The sequence below is a fragment of the Lissotriton vulgaris genome, unplaced genomic scaffold (genome assembly GCF_964263255.1).
Source record: "Lissotriton vulgaris unplaced genomic scaffold, aLisVul1.2 SCAFFOLD_598, whole genome shotgun sequence".
Taxonomy (NCBI): domain Eukaryota; kingdom Metazoa; phylum Chordata; class Amphibia; order Caudata; family Salamandridae; genus Lissotriton; species Lissotriton vulgaris.
Genome location: NW_028241877.1, coordinates 379,966 through 402,063, shown reverse-complemented (window position 1 = coordinate 402,063; position 22,098 = coordinate 379,966).

Sequence of the window (22,098 nt, the reverse complement as noted above, 5' to 3'; positions counted from 1 at the left end):
AACCATGGGAGTTATGTGATAACACCCAGGAAACGCCCATGGAACACCGTCCCATGGCAGAGAAAGGCAACACAGCGATTTGCTCTACTTTGCCTTACTCCAGATTCACGGTGCCACTCAAGGCCATGTAAAGTGTTCTTGCATGACTTCATAAATCTGGCTAAAGGTTTGCGTCGCTCTTTCATTGTGTGGTGCAAGAGCGACGCAAACCAGTTCGTAAATAGGCCCCTAAGTCTTTACAGAAATTGCATTGTATTGCCATAATCTAGTATAGTTACATTTTCACTATTTAACATTGCACAAGGCTTGCGGGCATATTCTCCATTACTTATTGCCGAGTTATTGGCAATTTAGCACTGCAAAAGTGGCACAATATTTATCGTCCCATTCTCATGCCTGGGACAAACTGCAGAAATCACCAGTTTTCCAGTGATAGCTTCCATAACAAACATCGCCACGGATGAGTGCGACAACTAACGCTAATGACAAATAGAGTAGGCGTTCCTGTGCAAAAGCACACGAAAACACCACTTCGCGATATTCTCAACGATCAGCCAGATCAGAAAAGCGATCCAAAAACATGCGATAAGGCACGCTAGCAGCAGGGAATGAACACCTGCTTTTTACTGGTGTTAAGCAGGATGACAACCTGCAGTATAAAAGGGAGCCCAGCCCAGAGCCGCATTGGCAGACCAACACATGCCATGGAGCTTCTGATCATGTATCTCGGAGACCCAATGGACTACCACTGAGGCAGCGCAGAATAAGACAGAGGTCCTTCAGAAAATGCACCAGCCTCACAGACATAACACCAGAGGAAGTCATTGCCCACTTCAGGCTCAAAAGGACAACCATCCTCCACATCCTGACCCACATTGCCCACAGGCTAACAGTACCGACCCAGTGGACAACCAACATCCCTCTACAAGCAAAGCTGCTGGCTGTGCTGCACCTGTTGGCCTCTGGTACCTTCCAACCAACAATTGCCAAAGTCAAAGGAGTCTCACAGCCAGCCCTATCAAAGTTCATCACAACTGTCTTGAATGCCATCATCAGCTTGGTACCCCAGCACCTTCACTTCCTCCATACTGTGCAGGAACAGCTGGAGACCAAGCAATGCTTCTATGCCATAGCTGGCTTCCCGCACGTGTTGGGGGTAATTGACTGCACACATGACCTACGTGAGCACCCTGCCGACACTGCACACAATTACCGCACCAGAAAGCATACATATTACATCAATGTGCAAGCAATAGTGGACCACTGGGGACTCTTCACCAAGGTTGGTGCCAACTACCCAGGCAGTGTGCATGATTCCTACTTCTTCCAACAGTCCTTCATCAACCTGCGCTTCGAGGATGGCACCTACGGAAATACACTGCTTGTTGGTAAGTACCAAATAAACACACCACACACCTCAACTCCACAATCATGCCACTCACAACTGTGGGAATGCACACATTAAAACATCACATACAACATGCCAAACAAAATGCCCACCCACTAGACAAGACAGCACAAGAAACTGTGGTAACAGGGGCCAGCCATAAAGACCAACAGTCCACATCATGGCACCTCTGCCACACAATAGCAGGAAAGCCAAATCAGAACCTTTATTTAGGAAGACTCTGAAGACCTGGCTTTTTGGCCTACCTTAGAGCTATTCTTACCAGCTACTAGCACTCTGCACCCACTGTTAGCGCCGGCACACTTCAGTTTAAGGTAGCTGTGTGCTCTATAAGCTGCAATAATACTAATAATGTGGTGTGAGGTGGGAACCAATTATGTGCGAAGAAGGCAAGTGAACGTGAATCAGAATGTACACAATGTCAAATGGGTGGTGATGTGCTGGACATACTCAAGAATGCAGAGCACAGACACGTCCATGTGGACGTATACTGCTGGTGTTTGTAGTGTTGTAGACAGTGGATGCAACCGTGTTACCTCAGGCAAGGGGATAGACCTTGGACATGTAGCTATGGTGTCCCCCCCTGTAAGCGTAAGCGGACTGGGCTGGGCCAGCGTAGGAGTGTAAATTAATAGCCCGGGGCTCAGTGCGTGGTTCACTTCCAGGATGGCCACCAAAGCAATTGCTGTGTGTGTCTCTGTGTCTGCCATATCCTCACTATAGGCCTACATACAAGTGCCTGACCACCTTTAATGGCCAATATCACAGTGTCGTTGTCAGGCTTGTGGACATACGCAGACAGTCATGACAATGCTGTGTCCTAGGAGTGCATGTGATGCAACCGCGCAGGGCACACAAGTAGATAGGCTCAGGGGAGTGAGGAGTAGCTGTGAGGCAACGTAATACACATGGATGCTGCTCATTTGCCACATGCAAGACATGTTAAATATGAATTCAAATGTCCCACATATTACACACCAATATACTAATAAGCCTATCAACACAGAATGCAGAACAACCGATTGACACATCTCTTTCCCCTGTCACTGTTGATCAAGGATATGCACTCTGCCCGTGGATGAGGACACCCTTCTGAGCCCCGAACACCCAGGCCCAGAGGCTGTACAATGCATCCCAAAAACGCACCAGGGGCATTGTGGCGTGCAAATTTGGCCTGTTGAAGTCATGTTTCAGGTGACTGGACATCACAGGTGTAAGATTCCTGTACAGCCCGCAAATAGTGCGCAAGATGATCATTGAATGTTGTTTGTTGCACAGCATATGTGTACTCACCAATGCTCCATTGATCAATTTGCCAGATGCACTGGACGATGATGATGAGGCACGTGGGCGACACCCCAGTGCAGCAGCAGCAGGAATACCCAAAAGGGACACTATCATTAACAATTTCTTCACATGAGCACATCATATTGGGACTGTCCTTAGCAATCATGGGACAGGACAAAATGACCACAGGCACAGCTTGTGCAAATAAATTCATTCCAAGACACATTCCCTGTGTGCATGTCACTCCTCTGCATTAGCGCATCACTCTGACAAGTGTAAGTGCAACATTTAGTACTGACAATTTCACCAATGGCAATTAGATGGTGGCATTGTCACCTCTATTATTGAGATCCTGATTTCCTGCGGACTGAACAGCTTCTTTCTCTTCTTCTTCTCCTTGCCCTTCTCTTACCCTAGGGTCCCAAGCTGGTCCTCTGCAGGGCTTGTGGGGTTCTGGTTGTCCTCTGTACTTGCTCCGGCTACCTCCATGGTGCTTCGCAGGTATTTGTGTTCTTTTTGTGTTTTTTGTTGCAGCTTTTATAGTGATTTTTGCAACGAGACTTGTGGAACTTGCAGGCATGGCACTGCTTATCACTGACTTTTTTTGTATCGCAGTTGGGCCCAACACAACTTTTTTCACGTTCAGGTTTTGATTTGTATTGCCGTTCCGGTAATGTTATCGTGGACATTTGACGCGTTATCGGGAAACTATCACATGTTACCACCGTGTTGAGAATGTGATGTTGACATGGAGTTATTTTCCCGCGATAGACACCGATATGTGAAATTGCATTAACCTATTTTGGTGATGATTTTCTCATGTTCTTGAGAATATACCTCCAGGTGTGATTTTTCACCACTGGTGATTAGTTCAAGTGCAAATAATTGCACCAAAAGATACCTTCTCCTCACACAAATAGATTTTCTTTTTGAACCATTCTACTGCAATTATCTGCCATTATTTTGTGTGACTTTTTTGTGTGAGGTATACTCTCACAGATAAATATTACTTCACATACTAGAGTTTATCTTTATCTAAGTGTTTCACTTAATATACATAGTTTTGTGAAAATATGGGTATTTCATGAAAAAGATAAATTTCACACTTTCTGATGATAGTATAGCGTAAAACATAATGAGGAAATTATAGACTTTAATGAAGGTATGTCAATTAATTTTAATGCAAAACTACTAGGGAAAATCTAGTTTACTCATAATCATCTATGACCTTGAGATAACAAGAGTTATGTTACTCTTATAAAATGTTTTGATAAGTGAAGTGCCAGGCATGCATTTAAAAGAATCTGGAACATGCAATTGATCAAATAAACTTTATAAAATGTAATATTTATTAACTGACAGCCACAACTTACAGTACAAACTCAAAGATGGTCACATTTATTGCAACTAATTGAGTAACTGATAAATGCCTTTTTTAGATGAAGAAGTTCACTAAATGTTAACATATATCCATTATGACATTTTAAAATCGGCAGAACAATTACAAAACTACTTTATCTTCATGTTTTTACATTTTCTCTCGGTTCTTTGGTGTTGCCTGACACCCAGAGGGTGATAGACCACTTCATACTTCATGTTGAAAGTTTGCCCTTCACTATTCTTTATAGTTCCCAGCACACATATAAAATTACAGGCAGGGCCAAGTCCTAATACAAAATTGGTGGTGGGGATAACCAAATTAAGCACTATGCAAGTGACATAGCTGCGTGTTACATCAGGGAGTGTGATATCAAACGTTGCATTACAGAAAGTGACATCACAGAAAGTTAAATCATAATCCATGTCCTCACAGGAAATGACATCACAAGAAGTGACATCAGATCTTGAGAGCTCACCCATTTGTTTAGCAAGTCTATCATGAGTACATTTGAGCACATTAAGATATTTAACAAATGAAAGCTGATCTGTACTTGAGCCTGTGACTTGACTACACTTCTTAAAGGGATTAACAACCCAAATTAGGATGCAGCTTGGTGTCTGCCTAACTACAGTAGGCAAGCCACTAAATGCTACAAGCTACGCATACTAAACCTGGCACCAAGAACAAAGCCCAGTGCATGCATTGCATTAGAAATACTAACAAACTGCTATTGTGAAAACTATAACATTTATTAACCTACCTAACATACTACTTTCATATATACAGTAGTAGTAGCAAATACGTTTATTCTGTAATTTTTTTACCTTAAAACATCACATATAAAACATCATTTAAAATACATATTCCATTACAATGTAATGCAGTAAAATCACATCATCTATAAGAACAGATAATATAAATATGTTAAAAGTACATTGAAATCAGTTAACACTGTACACAGCTACATTAACTATTCCTCATAAACAGCATAACAGGACCAATCATTGCCAACAAGGAATTTAGTAGCTCTCAGGCAGTGTGCTCATATGTCACCAATTTATGTGACACTAAAGTAATTTTGAGCATTTTTAATAAATTTGCACCTTATACGCCAAGTCTGTAATAGGCATCTGGATATAAAACAAACACCCACTCAGTATTTTCAGATTGTATTATGCTCATTGCCTCTGTATATCGTGGCAGGTATTTTTTTTAATTTTTAATTTTTTTGCATTCACTCATTTGTCACCCAGGACCCCACTACTCACTTGAATAACAAACACCTTCACGCATCACACATAGAGTTTACATCAGTGCTTCCACGTAATCGTTGGTCAGTAGCACGCCACATCCCGTAGAGGGGTGTGAAGACCCTAATGATGAAACATGACACCAAGGGTCCTTTTGGTGTGTGAGGGGTATTTAAAGAACACAGTGTCCTCCCCACCACTGTAGGGACCACACAAAATACACATTTTTTTGTGGATTATTTTTGTTTATAAAACTTGTGCCAGGGAGACCGAATCTACTTCTCTCTCCACTCCCCCCTTTTTTTGCATTCACGACACATTTCTAGCTAGAGATATAGGGCAGAAATTAGATTTCTTAAGCTTTCTGCTAGTTGCAGACTTAACATGCTTTAAGGTTTTTTGGCTTTTCAGAAATTGAGGGACGATGATAAGTTTCTTGACAATCTTACACCCAAATAATCACATTTCTTGACCTGTTCCAGATTGGCAGATCCAGATGATACTTTCTTCCTGAAGGTCTTATGTGGCTGTAACACCATAATCTTGGTTTTGGTGACATTATTTCCAAGCCAAACCTGGAGCATGCCTCTGAGAATTTGCCTAGGATACTCTTCAATCCCATAGGTGTTTTTGAGATTAACAGAGTATTGTCGGTGAATAAGAGGGCTGGTATTTTCTCATGTGCTAACCTTGGCCAACCCCCTTTAGAGGTATTAATTAAACCATTTATATAGAGTACGAACAGGGTTTGGTCCAGGATGCACACTGCCTCACCTCCCAATTATGGCCAAACAATTTATCTTGCCCTCCTTACCACACCTTACTTGTGCATTATTCTCTCTACGTAAGCTTATAAGCAAGAACAAGAAATCTGATGGCACGCCCATCTTTTGCAGTGTGGACTATAGCCTTCCTCTGGGGATCGAGTTAAAAGCTGTCTTTAGATCCAGGAAAACCACATACAGGTGTCCTTTATTAATAACAACAGTTTCCATAACATCAATAGGAACCAAAGCACTTTGTACTCGTGGATGCCCCATACCCAGTTTTTAAGTTAGACAATATTTGCTTGTCATCCATCCATGATTGAATTTTTCCTAACAATTCTTTACAAAAAATGTTTTGGGCATTATCAATCAGACTAATGGGCTGATAATTAGCAGCGGCACACATCCACTTTTTTAAAAATTGGGATTATTTCTCCTCCCCACCAGGTCCCAGGTATGTCTGCCCCTTTAGATATAGCATTTGACATTGCATTTAGTTAATACCCCCACACATCTAGTTCCGAACAATACAAATCCCCTGGTATCCTGTCTATGCCTGGGGCTTTGCCCCTTTTCCTTGAATTAATAGCTGCTAGTGTTTATGCCATAGTGAATGTAACTATAGAGACGGTTTTCTCAGTATTATAATCTGGCATTCCTGCCTTCGCAGCACTCTTGCCTTTAGCTATCTCTTCAGTGGAATACATGCTGGTAAAGTCCTGTTCCCAACAATGGAGTTCAATATGGCAGTCATCAGGCCCGAGTCACAAAAGTCATGTGAGAAAAAATCCTAACTTTATGACTTTCGGTATTTACAAAGGGCTTCTAGTAGAAGTAAAGTTAGGATTCCTAACTTTGCTACCACTAAATGCCTTTTGGGAATACCGAAAGTCATAAAGGTAGGATTTAGTCTCAGATTACTTTTGTGAATCGGGCCTATCATCACTTTAAAAAAAGTACTCCTTTGGCAAGCAAATGCCAAACAAATCTTAGCATCTTACATTTTGGGAACACAAACTAGTTCTCCCCAAAACGTTTCTTCCCACTTTTTTCTTGCTTCATGTTGATCTTTCTTCCAACTATTATAGCAGGTCTGCACCCACTTTTTATAGCACTCCTCAGATTTTGTTTAGATAGCTTACAGTTATAATCAAACCACTTCTTGTCTTCTGTTCTCATGCTCTGCACCTTGATAGTTCTAAAAAGGTGTTCCTTAATAGACTCAAGAAGATGATCAAAAGTATTCAAAACAGTCACTGCAGATTGTTCAAAATCCCTAATTATATTTAAGGCTACAATAACCTTGGAGTATATACGGGCCAGAATGCCCTCATCAGACTCTATAAATGGCTAATTTATTTTCCTACCATTATTAGAGGAAACAATTGGCAGGCCTTATGCATCATCAAGCGGGATGTCACTTGAAAAGTGGGTATTACAACTCTAATTCCAGGGCATTATGGTCACTGTCTATCCTATCAGTGACCGTCATAGATTTAATTCAAGTAATATATAATCGATTTGACTCCTAGAATTGGCCCTGAGTGAAATTAGCTCCTCTAACTGAGTTTATGTGCTCATTAAAGAAAACAACTCCCTGTGATAGTGTGAGGGATGTGATCTGAAGTGCAACAATCAGGCATCTTTTTAATGGAGGATTTGATAACTTAGGTATGCCCCTCTCTTTATCTTTTGTTGGCGTGAGATTCTGTGCAAAATCTAGGGGTTCAAATGTTATGTTAAAACCCCTGCTAATATAAGGTGGCTTACTTTATTAGTAATTTCCGAGACTTACCCCACAGCTTTTACAGTTTCAGATTCCTGATGTGGACTAGAAAAACTATTATAGATATTCAGGAGTCTCACTTCCAGGGACCCTTTTATACTATTCATATCAAGGCCAAGAATATCTTTGGATTTAGAGCTAAGCTTTTTATCTTGCACGCTAATAAGGCATTAGCCCATATCGCCTGACGGCTGCCTCATCGGGGTTCGCTCTGCCTCAATACTAAAATGTACAAATCCTGTTCTGAATACAGGTTGAAGATCCCAGGTCTCTTGAAGAAAGAGATATGAAAGTTTACAATGTAAATTCCATACTTAAGGTTAGCGATTTTAGATCTTAATCCTGCTACATTCCAGAAAAGTGATGTAAATTGTGATCTATATCCTATTTGTTGTACAGGAGTGAATTTTAAGGGTGTCCTGCCCCAATGTGTTATTATCTCCCCCTCATTAATCAACCCTGTATGCATTTGTGCAGCAGTGGTCAAGTGCCTTACTGTTTTTTAATCCTAACTCACAGTACTTCCATTTCGTTCAGTATAGGAATAAGGGTGCAACAACCCCCAGTTACATATATAAAGCTCCTACTATGGTCATATTTGTATATACTGTAGGCTCTTGATGTAGTGGGAAGGGTTGATGTTGATATATATATATATACTGACAATTTTAGCATGAGCATGGGAGGGGTTAAATCGTTTTGTGTAACAAAATTGGAGCAAACCAACACATCTGTCATTTTTACACTGCATGCATATCTCATATATGAGCAAAGTCAAAACACACCTCTCTTAAGTACCTGTGAAATGATAACAGGGTGTATGCCTTTGTTTCTTCTCCATTGCATTTGCATCTAGGCAGGAGGCTCCAGATAACCCCCAGCCAGGATACTCCAATAAAAGGAGGCCTGATGGACCCCTAAATTCAGACTGTGTTGTAGGTCTGTCTTTATTCTGTAATAGGAAGGCCCCCATGCCGCCTGCATGTTGCTGCTCGGAACGAAAGCAAACAACATGCAGGTGTGCTGAATGTGTGCCGGTGCCTCCAAATGACACAGAGACAAGTTCAATATATTTAAGCGTGGCACAACTTTTTGGTATGGTGAATGACATCCACCCTGTGAAAATAGTGGATGGACACATTTTACCTGCATATATCTCTGAATTGTGCCCTGATTACATCCTTACCTAGAGAAAGGTGGAGGAAGATGAAAATAGAAAGAGGTGGTACATTCAAGTGAAAGTTGGTTAGCTGAAGAGAGAAACAGCAATAGTGAGTAAAGTGGTAGTTAGATGACAAGTTGATTTAGTAGATGTGTTTCAGTTTAGCCTTGAATATCTTTAAGGAGGGTGGGACTTTAACACATGATAGGAGGAAAAGTCACATTTTCGGGCTTGTCCTGAGAAAGAGGGTTTGATGGTCAACAGTTTTTGCTCCTGATAGATCTTTTATGTTCCGTCTTCTCAAGCTTCTCAGAGAGATGTGATGGTGAGTTCAGGTGAAATGCTTTGAAAGTTAGCAAAGCAACATGCCTATTTTCACCATGTTTGACCTCTGAGCAGACTTCATGAGCTTGATAGCTCTTATCTCATTCCTTCCACATGTTTCATGGAAGAATAGTCCTTGATACACAATGGTAGTATTTAAGGCAGTTGAGGAGAAGAGTAACAAATGGTCAGAGAATGAGTTTTAGTACCATGTCAAGTGTAAAGTAAATGGCAAGTTTTTTCCTTTACATTGTGTCACTTCGTTAGACAGCTATTCTTTTAAGTACTTTCAACTAGTCAACAGTGTGATTTTTAAGCTGGAGCACATGCAACAGATAGTTTATCATGTTGGTGAAGGCTGAGGTAGGGGTTATGATTAGAGTCTTGTGATAAAGTGCATTATTAGATAAGGTGGATGACAGTCTAACACAGTTAATAATGTCACTATTCTTGTTAGGTCTAGTATAAGCTTCAGTAATTTAAACCTGAGCTCAACCCCTAGTAGCTATGGCACAGAGCACACAGGCCTAACTTAAGAAAATGTGAAAAGCATAACATTCAAAAAGTAAAAGCTCAACACTATAAAAATCCCCAAATGTCAAAAATACAATAAGGAGAACTTGAGATATGAAGTTATATATTTTAACCTGAAAATAGTGCCAACATCTGTTAAGCATCTACAATGCAGTTCAGATAGAGAAACCAGGTCCATTCCTGTTTCAAGTTTTACCCTCTGAAATGGAAATTAAAAATCGTTAAGAGGTCAAGGCAGCAGGTTGTGACAGAGATGACTTCACTAGGCTGAATAGCTGTTAGATGACGCCTTATCGGATCCATTGTCTTTTGGCTGCAAAGCTCTGAGTGAGAGAAATTCAAAATTCATGCCTGAAGAACACAGCTTGCCAGCCGCATATTTTCATGCCTTCAACTGGTGCAGATTTGTACCTTCGGACGTAGCTACTTTTTTGAGCTCAGATTCCTCCAGCGGGGCAAGTCTGAAAGTTGAAGCCGAAAAGGGTTCTACATGCCTGGATACCATCTCAGCAACATCCTGCTCAAATGGATTTGCTGCTGTGGAAAATCTCTGAGCAAGAGCATCCTGAATATTTGGCCCAACACCATTACCCCTTCATGACTTTGCGGGTTTTCCCCAACCTTAGGAGCTCTTTGGAGCCAAAACGTTTCTAAGTCCAAGGTCTTTCAGGATGTTAGAGTGCATGTAGGCCCAATGAAGGGTCTCAGGACCTCTGGACCTGTAATTGGCCATCAAGACTCACTCCAGCAGAAGCCACTAGCAGGGTCTAGGGCAGGTCCAGTTTCAACTGGCCAGCTGGGCACTTCAGAAAAATGGCTTCCAGCAGCTTGTTGTGGCTCTGTAGTTTAACAGGATGAGAGCCAAATTACACTTTGGAGTCTACTTCATTGCCTGAGATTAGGTCTACTCTATCAGGTCTATCATAGGTCTCAAAAGCAGGTGCAGCCCTACCATAGGTCCACTAGTGTTCTGAAGAATGTAGACAGGGGTGTCACCATTTATTTATGGCACTAGCTTGTGGGAGAGGGTAACTCCTGCACCCCTCCTTAACCAAAAGGAGTAACCCTATCCACATTTGCATCAGTTTCTGTGTGGCCTACAAACAATCTTACAATGCCCCCTCTACCTAAAATGCAACATGACAGAACCCTTCTTCCCCTGTACAGAGTTCCTGTGCCCACCCTAGAGAGATGAAGTACCAGAGAAATCAGCAACCCCTCCTCTGTGATCACACAAAACCAGACCTGGGGGCAGCTCCTCTCCCACTGGGATTGGTGCTAGTCTGACTAAAAAGACAGAGAACTCAAACCCAGGTGTTAGCTACATCTGCCTGTTTCAGGGTAGGCATCTTTGAATTTAATTAAGTTCATGCCAGATAGCCATTCTGTCATTGGAACAGAACACCTCCCCACATCCAATATATTTGTCTCAGCTCTGCAGGCAAGTATAGACCCCATCTAGGAGTTATTTAGCTCCCGGGTGACAGTTAAACGTGCATGCTAATGGGCTTCTAAAGGCTTTAGGCACGTAAAAGGTGACCTTTTAAAAGCAACTTTTGTGAAATATTTAGTGATCTGACTTTATCAATAAATTGATCTAGTAATAAATATGTTAAAAAGTATGAGAATTTACTTTTTAACTGCTTCCTTGGTGAGGATAACATTAATTAATTGTAATAATACCTTCTAATGCTTTACTAGGGAACAGCAGACCCTGCTACAGTGAACACCGTTTTAGGGCTCTATCACTGTAAAGACATGTCTAACATTAAACTTTTAAATGTTCTTCTTTTAAATACAATGCACCCTGCTTTACTGGGCATTAAAACGTTCATGGGGGTTACTTGATACTATTTAAAGGGAGAGGGTTAGGCCTGTCAAAAGGGGTTAGTTTTACCGGTTGAAATTACAGTTTTAAATCAGCGCTGGTGGACTACATTAGTAGGCCTGAAGCTATGTTTTCTAACTGTAACTTTAGTGGTGGCACGATGGGTACTGCAGCCCCCTAGTAACATTCACCTAACAGGCTCAGTGTACCCTTCGTAGGCACTTTAATTATGCGACTTTGGAGTACAACAAATTTCAACATGTTTTGGGGGTCGGAGCACCAGCATTGGGGTCTTGTTATCAGAGTCCCACTGCTCATAGTAAAATAAAACAGCATGATCAGTCCCAAGACAGTGGGCGATCGTGCAAAAATAAGCATTTTTCTTCAAGTCACATCATCTCATTAGATAGATTGTGGGTCTTCAGGTGCAGAGTGTAGGACTTGGCTCTTTCTGGCTAAAGTCCCTAAACTTTTTGATTTACCCCTAGATCTTTCTTTCTGACATAGTGTTGCCAACTTAGGTGCTGTGGACACTTTGCCACTGCTAAACAGTGTCAAAGTGCAAGTGCTCCCTGTAGAAAGTGTAATGGTAATTGGTTGCCCATGATTGGCCAGCGTCATCATCGTTAGCACTGGGGGCCAGGGGGCGCGGGGGCGGCATCACCATTACGAGTCAATGCTTGCGGGGGCGGTGTGCGCTTGTGTCTTCCCTCTTTGTGTCTCTGGCATTTCAGTGGGTTGGTCAGCTCTATGTCTTGTATCTCGTACCTGGCTCTGTCTGTGTGTGTGCGTGGCTCTGTCTGTGTGTGTGCCTGGCTCTGTCTGTGTGTGTGCGTGGCTCTATCTGTGTGTGCGTGGCTCTGTGTGTGTGTGTGTGTGCATGGTTTTGTCTGTGTGTGTGTGCGTGGCTCTCTGTCTGTGTGTGTGTGTGCGTGCGTGGCTCTGTCTGTGTGTGTGCGTGGCTCTGTCTGTGATTGTGTGTGTGTGTGTGTGCATGGCTCTCTGTGTGTGTTTGCATGGCTCTGTCTGTGTGTGAGTGCATGGCTCTGTCTGTGTGTGTGTGCATGGCTCTGTCTGTGTGTGTGTTTGTGCGCGGCTCTGTCTGTGTTTGCGGCTCTGTCTGTGTGTGTGTGCGTGGCTCTGTCTGTGTGTGTGTGTGTGGCTCTGTGTACGCGAATACTCTATACTACTCTCTAATTCTCACCTATTTCCATTGTAAATGACAATACCATTTATTTATGTTTTAAAAAAAAAAAAGAAAACAAATGTCCTGAGCAACGCCAATACCTCTACCTTTAATAATGCCGAGACCATTGCAGTGTAAATGCTTGTTTTATGTGTGCTGCAGAATGCTTGATGGTAAGCGCAACGCTCTGAGAGTATGTAAGGCAGATAGCTGGAGCTGGATTGTTTATTCGATTACAAATTGTTGAAGATCTATATGGTATATCAGAGCAGGAGTAGTGGAGAGAAATCAATACCCAAAGGCTGTATCCCTGTTGCCTTAACTCCCTTATCTGCATTATGCATTTTAAAGTTAGGTAGGATATTTGGTGTTCTTTTTCTGAGTGTTGCAGAATGCTTGATGATAGGCACGACTCTCTGAGAGTATCTAAGGCAGATATCAGGAGCTGGATTGTTTATTCGATTACAAATTGTCTAAGCACTATATGGTATATCAGAGCAAGAGTAATGGAGAGAAATGAATACCCAATGGCTGTATCCTGTTGCCTTAACTCCTTTTTCTGCACTATGTATTTTAAAGTTAGATAGTATATTTGGTGCTCTTAAAGCTACCTTGTACTGCGTCCTGCAAGATTGCTACTAGAATCTGCATTTTTGTACTCAATTGCAAATTGTCTAAGCTCAAAATGGCATACAAGGGCAAGAATTGTGGGGAGAAAATAATATTCTTGGGCTGCTGCCCTGTTGTTTTAATTCCTTTTCTGCACTTTGCACTTTAAATTTAGCTAAGATATTTTGTATTCTTGTAATTACTTTATACTGCTCTTTGCTGTAGATTTCCCAGCCAACATAGAGGACCCAATTCAAGCCCCTTTTTTAGCACTCCATCTAAGGTTTCTGTCATATTGGGAACTGTCCGAGTAACGGGGCGTTTGGTTGGGCTTAATTTCCCATGGATGTACTATGTGTTATTCTATCTCCAGCTAATTGTACACTGTAATGGATTCTTATGGATGCACTATGTAGCAAACTGGGCTTCTTTGCAGATGCCCACCCCCCAATGTTTGCCCCCATTTGCCAGATGCTGAATTTTTTACTTTGACAGTGCACTGCGACCCGCCAAACAGGCCCCTGTGTCAATATTCTTTCCTCTAAAGTAATGTAAATTGGAACTCTCAATTAGCAAGGTACTTTGCCCCCCTTACAAGTCCCTAATATATGATACCAGCGGTACACAGGGCACTGGTTTTAAAAGGGTCACCAGGGCTGAAGCACTGTATTGTGCCACCCTGTGTGACCCAAAGAAAAGTATGTCTGCAGGTCTGCCACTGCAGCCCTGCATGTGCAGCCTGTCTGCTCAAAAGTGACTCTGCGCACACCATGTGCTACAGAACCACTCCACTGTCTTAAGGTAAGTAAGTCACTCTTAAGGTTGTCCTCCTAAGCCCAGGGGTTAGAGTGCATTATGTTAAAGGTGTGGATATATGTTTGTATATATTATCCCTACAGTAACCCTGAAAAGCAAGGTTTTACTATAAGTGTCCAGCGGTCCTAGAGTACCATGGGCTGGCTACCGGGATAACCTGAGATAATCAGCTCCATTATGGAAAGACCAAATTGTGTTGTGTTTTATGTCAAACGCTGTGCTTTTTCATCCCAACAAGATTCTTGTGTCGAGGGTGAAATGGCATACACGTAGGTGCCAATCCCGGTAGGTGCCCACCTTAGGTTTAGTGATCCATTGCCTTGGCCGGCTTCCCTGAGCCATTTCCCACCAAGACAAGAGCCTGACCACCTGGTGAGGCACCTAGGCTCAAGCGTGTTGCTGGGGGTGGGCAGACAGATTCCTGCATATTGCAGGATAACTGCTCAGTGCACATGACAGATTGGCCGGCTGTCTACAGCCGGCCAATCTGTCATGCACACTTTAAAGCCTGCAATCCCAGTGCTGTAAAACAGGTGAGATATTGCATGCACAGGCCCCACCCTCAAAATGAACACTGGGTTAGCCTGCTCCAATCAATCAGCTCCAGGATTGTTTATATTCGTAAGCAGGAAGTAAACCACCTTCCTTCCTGCTCGTCTTCCTCATTGTCAGATGGTAGTGGAGAAAGGCACCACATCAGTGAGTTTACAGCGCACTGCTCCTCATCGATTTTCAAAGTTTCTAGCCGCCCCTCTCGTGTAATTACCTGTCCCCCGCTCAAGGACAAAGCACTTCCTACCCTGTCCTTGCAGACGTGCGAGAAAATTAGGCGGTCAGGAGGTTTACACCTCTAAATAGCTAGCTGCACCTTTAGGGTGGGATAGAAGGTCTTTACAGCCAAGGAAGGGTTCTGCCATTTTAAAACATCCTAAATTAGAGGACTCTAGGTAGAAAGGTGACATACACCGACAGTATGTGGTCACCTTAGGGGCGGATCAGCCATAGGAACAGCTAGCCCACTGGCCACTGTCCCTCACATCCTTCACACCCCCTAAACTAGGATTAATTACGGGGCTCCCCTGACACCCGAAGCTCAGGTCTGTGCAAGATTTCAAAGAAGGATGCCAAGGAGCAACTTGTCACTGACAACAGGCTTGTTGATCCCCAGTCCATTGACCAGCCCCTTTCAGGACACCTGCACTTCAAGGGCAAATCCAAGCAACAGTGACTCGCATTGGCATTGACCCAGCTGATCTGATCCTGCATCCTCAAGGTGGAAACGTCAAGTGTGTAGCACAGCATCTTTGGCACGACTCTCCTGTGATTGACAGCTGCCAGGCTACCTCTGCATCCTGGACCACGGTTTGTGGTAGCAAAGTTCTAGCTGTGGAAACTGGGTCTTGGAACCCCAAAGGCCTCTACTCCTCGAGGGTAGAGTGTAGCTCCATCGCTAAGTGTTGTTTTTGCAGAGTGTTGCGTCTCTTTGACAACACTTGCAAATCTCCTCAGCATAAAGGACAGTCAGGAAACATTTGCATCTGGACTCCCTGGGCAAGTTAAAGGAGAACTGACTGTTGGGATTTGGTGTAGGGACCCACTCGAGCTTAACTCCACATGAGTTCTTTTGAGCTCACCCTGTAAGTGACAGTGCCACCTGTGTTTCCCCTCATTCATTTCAATAGGACCAGTTTGACAGGTTAAAATGCATCCATTTTTGAACACTTTAAAAACCCACAACTCTCGTTGTATGTATGACTCTAAGTTTGTTTTGGTGTCAATATTTGTATAGAAATACACTCTACATTTATAAATTGGTGTTGTTTTTTTCAAGTCGTCTCAATTACTTAAGCACCATAATGGTACTGTAAAATGCTTAACACATGCTCCTCCAGTAATTCCTGACTGCTCTTCACTATACTACCATGACTGAGCTAAGGTTTATTGTTGTTGAATCGAAGGATCATCTCTGTCTATTGTGAGAATATTGCATGGCAAGGCCTCTCAGCCTTACCACATACATTTCCTCCTTGCAACACACTACATTTTACTTTAAATTAGTTTATCTATACTAAAGTGGATTATTTTAAAACCCACCATGTTATTTTGTATCGTTTACATTTTAATGTGTACTTTTATGTTTCTTTATTAAAAACCGAAATAAAGTTGATGATGATGAGGTTTATAATTCTATGGTGCTCCATGAAAAAATTACACACCAGAAAGGTTCTATGAAACAATGTTTGTTCTCATTACGAGTCTGCAGGATCAAAACGATACCATAGAGTATAATGGACTGAAATTCCTCTACCCACTGTAAAATGCTCGATCGTGTTACTGTTCTTGTAATGCATTTTTTAGAGAATAATACGACTTCCAAGTGTAAAGGGTATGTTGCCGGGGTCCCCGTGCATTTGGCTTCCAGTTTCTTTTTCTAGCAAATCTTAATTTGAAAATCCTGCTCTAATTCCCAAACGACATGTCAAGTCATAATCAATTAACTGTTCATTGATTCTAAGTATATCCTTGTAACATTTATTCTCATGTTTATGATTTGCCAATGGTAACAGTGAAGAATTACCGCTAAAATGCTGTAATATTTTCATTTCGTACATTCTGTATATTTCAATATCGAAAAAATGCCTAAAACACCTCTGCAAAAGCTACTTTGAAACCTGCCTATAAAAATGCACGACTGGTGCACGGCCAACAAGGCAAGGAACAAAAATCGTACAGTCTTAGAAAAGAAGAGGAAACATAATAAATAACATTGCATGTGTAAGTATGACAATCTTAAAATAAGGCAGTATACAAACGATAAAAATGTTTTTCTCATACAACTGCACTTTGAAACTGGAAACATGTTGTCCTAGACCTCATTTCAAAGGCCTCAGAAATTCAAATCCTATGGGACAATTCGATCACTCCATACTCAAGCCACACAAGATTTTGATTCAAAGCTTACCCGCCACTGATGACAGCCAAATTATGTACGCAATGGAGGGTTGGACGCCGACAGGAGATGGGTGCAGGACGTCCACGGGGGTTGGCTATATGTTCAGCTATGAATATGATCAAAATCCTGCTGAAAATGCACTGGAAAAAACCAAGACTTAAGTGACAATAGAGTTAGGTATTGTAATACAATCTTGGCTCACAATAAAAAAATGAAATTCGTTGAAAAAAACATAGGGGCATATTTACGAAGGGCTTTATCTCTGCTTTTTTTGGCTTAAAAAAACAAAAAAGCGGAGATAAAACTATCGCGCTATTTACAAGAGGGTGCTAACATGCCTGATCACATGTTAGCACCCTTTTTCCCAATGCTACCCTTTGCATCTCTAATGAGATGCAAAGTGGGGGTCACTGGGTGTACCCCGGATGGACTACCTTGCAAATATCGCTGATGTTCACATCGCAATATTTACACAGGATTTTAGCACACGTTAGTTTTTGGAGAAAAGTGCTGTTTTCTCCATAAACTCATGTCTGCTAACATGCAGACTTACGTATCCCTGATATTGGGGTGGATTATGCTGATAAGACCTTGTGGGTCTTATCAGCAAGGTTATCGCCGTTTCGCAGGGAACATCGCTGGAAAAGCAGCAATGTTCCCTCCTTGCAAAACGGCGATTTCTCCCCTATCTCAGGAATTTTTATCGCCCTGGAGTAATGCATTGTTAATAACGCGTTACCAGGGCAAGAAATTCCAGAGATAGATGGCAATAAATATTAAAGCTCTAAGCACGCTTTGCGTTTATTTATCTCCGTCCTTGTAGATATGCCCCATAATGTTTTCATGAAATTTTTAAGGCAATAAGTGTTTTTTTCTCCTTTATTGTTGCTGTTCTGTGGTAATATACTTAAATTTGTCCTTTGCACTGTAGTAATAAATGTGTGACTGCACTTTGAAAAAACAACTTTTTCAAGCTAACTACCACAAGATAAACATATAATTTAAGAAATACATAACAGAGAACTGGTTGGGTTGCAGCTAGGCCTGGGCGGTAAAATATCCGCATCATTATTCTCCTAAATTTGCATTTCCACTTAACAGATTTGAAAGCAAGGTTGAGGTTCTAGAAAGTGTGCAAATGTACAACTGTGAATAACATGTCTTCCAGTCCTTGGTGAATCATGTAGAATTACATGTATCATTTACTTCACGGAAAGTTCTCCACCTACAATTCTGCAACATATAACACTCACATTTCCTAGCACTTAGTTGAACCCCTGCACTACTGCATGGAAATGCTAACCATTGTTTTTACTCACTGAGTCAGTCAGACCCCTCAGCTTTTCATGATTTTGCAAATCATGTCTTTAATGCAAAATTGATCAACGTGCATAGTGCCCACAATTTCATGCCTGGGTACTGCAAAAAAAAAAAACGTGCTGTGTCCCTGATTTATTTATAGTTTTATGGCTTCCCGGATCTGAAAACAGCAATCTACACTCGGCTTACACTTGCTGCCAAGTTGCAGTGAATGAATGTTTCACTTTCAGAAGGCACAGGCAGGCAACCCCACCTGTGATCTGTTCCTAGAGGAGCTGTCTGGACCAAGGCCTGGCAGACATGGAATGACTTGCTGAAATGCCTCCTAGCATTTGCCTGTCTGTCTGCCTGGGCCACAAATTTGCTTGATGGTCAGGTTACTTGCAGCCATCCTGCCCACTGGAAAATAATATTATCGGCGGCAAGTACCCTACTGGGAGTGACAAAAAGAAGACTGTCAGGAGAGTGAAGAATTACCTATTTTTAGAAAAACACCATTGTGAGCAACAGTTGCGACCACGCATTTGAAAAATGCAGCAGCATTACATGTTAAGTCATCAACAGTGCTGATTTATTTAAGGGGAGTGCCGTTATAAGCAGAGCCACTAGAATTATGCAACAGGGGAGGGCCAAAATATGTGGAAGGGTTGAGTAAATTATGCGGCAAGGAAAAAAAATGCATGCTGCATAATGCTACATATTTTGTCATAGCAATATTTCATTACTGTGTCATTTTTAGATCACACCCTACTAGGCACGCAGCAGTCTGTTTTTGTTAAAGACATCTTGACAAAGTTTACCTAGGAATGCGTTCCACTTGTTGCCTGCTATTGGCTTTGGGATTTGTAACTCACGTTTTCTTGCTTTCCATTTGTTGGCTTTATTTGGGTTAGACTATCCAGGTTCAGTTCTTCCCTGCTGTTGCCTAAACTGTATTAACGCTACTCTTCCACAAACTCCTTTTCTGCAAACAGGCCTTTAAATCGTGTTCTTATCTGGATGTATGGCGTTACAATGCATACTTTTACAACGCATACCTTTACAACACATTTTTTACAACGCAACATCCATTGTAATGGTAGTGCATTGTAAAAGTTGCGTTGTAAAGGTTGTTTCCCTCTTATCTCATCCCGTTTTCTGACCATTCGAAGACGGAGGTCAAATGTCAGGTGCTGTCCTCCTAGGGTGCCTATTTTCTTTTCTTTCTCTGACATAAAAGTGAGAGGATTTATGTGATAATCTTGCTGGATACTGGGGGTAGGTAGGAAAGCATTTTATTCTAGCACACAACAGTTAAATGAAATATGTATGACAAGGCAAGAACAGAGCTTACATGCACCCTAGTGCCAGTAGGAGCACCGATACAGACCTTACAAGCAACAGGCAATGAAACACGAATCCTTAGAGTAGCCACGGCGTTCACATGTAGTAGGCAAAAATCCACCAACATATCAGACCCTAATAACTGCCAGTGAGTTTACACAGAAAAAACAGAGGGAATCCACAGAGTTTGTGAGGAGAATCTATTAAACCATTGGTGCTCAACGACTAGAGAGAACAGGTGCAGCTTCTTGGTAATCTGCTGAGAGGAATATAAGACACAGGGGCAGCAGGCATGACTCCGAGGCAGGAGGCTCAGGTACATCAGGCCAAAATCCCTTTGCCCTAACACTGGAATTTCTTGTATTAGTTCTAAAGAGCCACACCATGCATCATAGATGCACAGTTATTTAAAGTCATGGTAAAAGAAGTGTTAAAATACGCCCTGTCACCATCGCTGTATTAGCATCTTTCATAAAGAAGACGACAAAAACAGGGGGGTATAAGGCAACTCGCGCCTATATCTGGAAGTAGAGGTGCAGAAGGAGCTGCAACACTTCCATAAATCTCTGACGGACTTAAGGTTGAGAATTAACAATAACGGGGCCTACAAACTGTGTCCTGACCATTGTGTGATTAAGTGTTGCTAATTATTTAAGCATGGGTTGCTGTGTTTACTATTTCTTTCTGCCTATTTGTGGTATTTTGTAATTGTCACTAGTTTTACTCTTTCTAGGGTATAGGTAAGCGGAAAAGGTCACAGTATTCCAGAAATTTGCTTGCACATACAAATAAAGACATGCTTGATTTACAAAGCAAGCCATGTGATATCATGGTCAGTACCCTCACTCTAAAAAGTGTCCCAGTACCACTTTCCATATTGAAAACATCCAAGACAGAAAGTAAGACATTACCAAGAAACAGGCTTCACACCGGTTCATATGATCAGTGGTGTAACAAGGAGAAGAGGGTGGGATAGTCTGCCCCATGTAGCATGGGTTTTGGGGGCGGCACACTACACCTGCTCCAACATGCATTTGCCGTGGGGTGGAAAAAACACGAATCATCGCCAGCACCCCACTCCCCCCCCCCCACACTTCCATGCTGCCACCACAGGGCGGCAAAAGTAGGGACCTCCACAGGCGGCAAAGTGGCTAGCTACCCCACTGCATATGATATGGTGGAAGCTAGTCTCTAGTGGCAAGGATGCCCCTATACTCAGACGCCAGGGCCTGAGGGTCTCATGCCGAGTCCAAGAGTCACTCATTCACTGTCTGCCAATGTACGCTACACAACTTTACTCAAAACCAATGCACCCTATGACACTTGCCCTATGTCAACTACTTTGCACCATTTCATTTTACACCGCTATACTCTACAACAATCTATTCTATGCCACTGCACGCTATGTCACTCTACACCAGTGCGCTCTATCACTACATTCTATGTCACTGTACTCTATGCCACTTTATTATACTATGCACAACTCTACTCTATCTCACTCGACTATACACCACTCCACTCTACATCACTGTTCTCTGCACTACTCTACTCTGCACCACTCTACAACCCTGCACTCTACGACCTTGCACTCTGACACTCTACTTTGCATGACTGCCCTCTATGCCACTGCACTCTATGCCACTGCATTCTACTCTGTACCACTGCACTCTACACCTCTAAACTCTATGCCACTGCATTCTACACCACTGCAATCTACACCTCTGCCTACTACACTGCACTATTCCATTCTTCCCTTTACTTAAAACAAATGCACTCTAGCACTCTATGGCAATGTACTCTACACCCCTCTATGCCTCGCCAGTCACCACTATCCAACTGTACTCTAAACCACATTTTTCAAAACCAATACACTCTATGCCAATCTACTCTGCACCACTGTAATTTGTGCAATTTCACTCTATGCCACTCTACTTTACACCACTCCACCCCACGCCACTGCAATCAAAGCTGTGACACTCTACTCTACACCACTCTACTCTATGCCACTGTGCTCTACCCTGCACCACTATACTCTACCCTGTACCACTCTAATCTACTCTGGAACAGTCTACTCTACACCACTGCACTCTACGCCACTCGACACCAGTGCACCACTCAATGCCTCTCCAGTCTAAACTATGCCACTGTACTCTAAACCACTGTG